Genomic DNA, 4,372 nt, shown 5'->3' on the forward strand with positions numbered 1-4,372 from the left:
GTGTGACTTGTGATTTTTTAAGAGTTTAGATATCTTAGTGAGTTGTCGAATAGAAGTCTCTCTTTTGATTTTCAAATTCTCTATTTATAGATGAATTCTTTAATTTAAAGTAATTTTATTTTTATGATCAAACATATCTAATTTACCCATCTTCTGAATTTTCTTGGAGGCCAAGTAGTTCTTCCTTACCCCAAGAAGCAATTATTTTCTTGGATGCTAAGTTTTTCAGCCCACTATCCTATAAATAATTATTTTTTTTGAAAACCGGTTCTAATTGAACATGTTTTAATCATGATTCGTGGAGGAATGAATTGTCTCTTTTCCCATTCTAATTTTGTATTCCAGAACCTGTTTTACTTTTACTTTTAAGTCGAAAATATTTTGCTTCAACAATTATTTAATTTATTTTAAATATATATCTTATATTTTAATATATATTTTATAATATTCCAAACTCTAACACAACGATTAGGGGTGGCAATGGGTAGGGTAGGGTAGGGTTCGGAGTCAATCCTAATCCTACCCGCGGGTTGAGAATATCTCAACCCTAACCCTATTCGCTTTTAACCCGCGGGTACCCGATCCTATCTGCGGGTTACAAAAAAAATGCAACGTTATTATATAACTTGATGATAATTTAAAATAGAACTGACTTTTATGTAAAAAAAGTTTATTAAATTATCAATTAATGATTTTCTTTTAATGACTAAGGATCTTTTGTATTTAGTGAGAAGTCTTTAGTTCAACATCCACTTAAAAGATATTTTTATATAAGTATATAATATATACATATATAGGGTGCGGGTTGGTCGGGTAGGGTTGAAGCTCAACCCGCACCCTACCCTACCCGCTGCGGATCGGGTTGGCAACCCTACCTGACCGGATGGGGTCGGGTTGGGTACCCGCGGGTAGGGTACATATTGCCACTCCTAGCAACGATCATCACTTGTATATAGAGTTAATAGTCAATTTCGTCCCTGAAAGATACCTCGATCTCCATTTTTGTCCCCGAAAGTCAAAATTAATCAAAATCGTCCTCCAAAGATACCTTACCTGATCATATTCGTCCTTTCGTCATCTCTCTAGCTGAGTTGGCAAACGTCCGCTGACGTGGGCCGTTAACTGCCAAGGTGGCAGAGAACAAAAACTGACGTCGTCTCGGTAGAAAGCACTCCTAAGATTGAAACGTCGCCGTTTTGTCTTCAGAAGAGGGATTCAAACGTTGCAATGCGTTACCCCCGTTCTGTCTTTCACCATGGCAGCACTTTCACCTTCACCTTCTCCTTCTTCTCCTTTAACATGCTCCCATCAACTTCAGCTATGTTAAGAGAGTTCCATGGAACCCTTCCGCATGTGAGAATTTCTACTCTTTATCATCAAACTTGAGCAACTGTTGCACCTCGCTCTTATCTCTAATCGGAATAGGGTTCACGCAGTACCTTAAAGCAACTACAAATTTCAACCTCCCAAACCTTGAAACCTCAACCTCATGCGTCCATGATTTCCAGTCTCAGCTCAATTCCTTGTCTCTCCAAAACAACCTCGTTGACTTGTGCTTTGACCCTCACCAGTTCGTCATGTCCCGAAACGATTGCGCAGGAATTGAAACCCTAACTAAAAGATTGGGACAAGAAGCTTGGTCAAATCATGCCTCTTGATACTAGTTGCAAACAAGACCTCACTGATCTTTTGCTATGTGATGTGTGTCTTACTGCGGGGTTTCAGGCGCAGCATAAACTTGTCTCCATTGATGGTAATGCTTCTCATTCTGAAAATTGTTTCAAATTTACTATTCTATATGCTACTGCGTTTGTGAATCAGTATGGACCTGAAAGCAATGGTGCCATGAGTTGCATCTTTGGTATGTCACTTTACCCACAGGGTGGTGGTTATGTTGGAAAAAGTCACCAGGGTTTGGTTTTTGGGTTAACTGGTGCTGGTGCTGTTTTGTTAGTTATGTCTTGTTTGTTAGGGGTTTATGTTTGGTATGATAGGAAGGTTAGGAGGAAGAAGCTTAATGACGATGAATTTGATTTTGATCATGAGGAACAAGGGTCTAGGCATAGGTTGAGGCCGAATACGGGTCTATTTGGTTCAAGATTGATGAGCTTGAGAAGGCTACTGATAATTTCTCAACTAAGAATTTCATTGGCAGGGGTGGATTTGGGCTTGTTTTCAAGGGATTTTGTCCGATGGTTCGGTCGTGGTGGTTAAGAGGATCTTGGAATCTGATTTTCAAGGGGATGTGGAGTTTTGTAATGAGGTGGAGATTATTAGCAACCTGAAGCACCGGAATCTAGTGCCTCTTCGAGGCTGTTGTGTAGTGGTGATGATGATGAAAAATTTAATGACAGGGGAAGCCAGAAGATTTTGGTTTATGATTACATGCCGAATGGAAACCTTAAAGACCATCTGTTTCTGGTGAGTGAGCAACAAAAGTTGAAGAAATCGCTGACTTAGCCTCAAAAAGGAAGAGCATAATCTTGGATGTGGCAAAGGGGTTGGCTTATCTGTCGTGCGATGCATGTGTTCACGGCGATGTATTTATCGTTTAAATTGGGATTATGGTTTATGCATTCTAGGGACTAATTTGACGTCTTAAACAAGAGTTATCTTGTCATCAACAGATGAACGTGATCAGGTAAGGTATCTTTGGAGAACGATTTTGATTAATTTTAACTTTCAGAAATAAAAATGAAGATCAGGGACGAAATTGACTATTAACTCCTTGTATATATGTATGAACGTTCTATATTTCATGTCTTTACGCTTGTTAAAAATAAAAGAATATGTTGATGCGGGAGTTGATTAATTAACTTGCCAGTGCCACGTGTGTGTCGGCAAATCCGTTTTTAAACCCTTTGTTAATTACTACATTAGTTATAAACTTATAAATGTTAAATGAAATAAACCGAATGATTCGAGATCCGTTAATTTGATGTGTACATAGCGGAGGGATATTAAAGAGGGACGGGGATGGTTTTATTTTCACTTTAATTAATTTATCATTGCCACTTTGCAATGTTTGTCTGCCATTATATATCATTATATCTTATCCAAATGCCTAATCCAACAGTATCACCATCCATTCACATAAACAATATATATAAAGACTATAGAAGCTTTATAACAAGAAAAATTTAAATTTTCAAAAAATTGGACTCAAAATATTTTTTATGCATGGTACGTAATCGCTTGATTACTGGCTTGATTATTGAGTCATAATCCCATTATCATTGCAAAGTAACAGTAACATTTTTATTAAGGTTATTATGACTATGAAAGTATGAACTCATAAAGATAGAGCGAAATATATATGATGGTGTTAGCGATAGATGGATAGATGAGACGTTTTTTTTTATTAGAAGGATGGTCATAAATTGAAATCGTTAACTTTGTGGATTATTATTCCAATCAATAGGTTATACTTGAAGTCTAAAGGGGCCATCATTATTGTCTCCTTGAACTCAAATGAGTGATGATATGAGAGGTTTCCATCATTTAATTTAATTTCCATTATTTTTTCATTATCTATCTTTATTATATATATCCCATGCCTTTCCTAAAGGATGACAACCAATTTGACAAGAAATATTAACCTTCATCATCGCATAATGGGATTAAACTTACTCCTATATATGCTCTCTCATCTTTATTAATTATTCTCTCAAATTTAAAATAGAAAAGTACACATACACAATGAAAATATTTAACAATGTAAACAATAGATATATTAAATATTCAATTTACTAGGTATGCGAATGATTATTCTAATATTAAAATTTAGGTGAATAATTTGGTGATGTAGTGTATTTTATTTGAATTAGGCCAATTTTAAGATTCTTTATTCATGTTATTCAAGAAAGTCATTAATTATCTAAAATATATAACTCATTTAAAATAAGTGCTTCTTTATTTTTTGAAATAATTTGAAAATTAATATATGTAAATAAATGTGAAATAAAAAATTATTTTAAAACAAAGAGAGTAATTAATATTTCTGAAAGTATATATATATATATATATATATATATATATATATAGCAAATCCAAATTTGTATATATATGTACATATTGAATAAATAATTTTTTTTTTATAATTTTACATTTTTACTACTTAATTAGATTGTGTGTTTAATAGTTGAGGTGTGACATAAATATAAAATTAAAAGATAAAACCTTTATATCCGATATGTCTCTCTGTTTTTGTTTAGAAATTAAAAATAGTAAATATAAAAAAAAATCTTAAAATAAGTGTTATAAAGGGATGATAACGAGTATCCTTGAGTGGGGTATCTCTTTTTTATTCTCCATTTTTATTTAAAAAATAATTTTTATTTCTATATTATATATTTGTTGTGGGTCTCTATTT

At 33.8% G+C, this 4,372-nt stretch overlaps 1 pseudogene; it reads left to right on the forward strand.

Annotated features, from left to right (window-relative positions):
- Positions 1-883: 883 nt before the first annotated feature.
- LOC148571231 (putative receptor-like protein kinase At1g11050 pseudogene) lies at positions 884-2,555 on the forward strand (annotated as a pseudogene).
- The last annotated feature ends 1,817 nt before the right edge of the window (positions 2,556-4,372 follow it).

The sequence above is a fragment of the Arachis ipaensis genome, chromosome B3 (assembly GCF_059453495.1).
Source record: "Arachis ipaensis isolate K30076 ecotype BB chromosome B3, ASM5945349v1, whole genome shotgun sequence".
Classification (NCBI taxonomy): domain Eukaryota; kingdom Viridiplantae; phylum Streptophyta; class Magnoliopsida; order Fabales; family Fabaceae; genus Arachis; species Arachis ipaensis.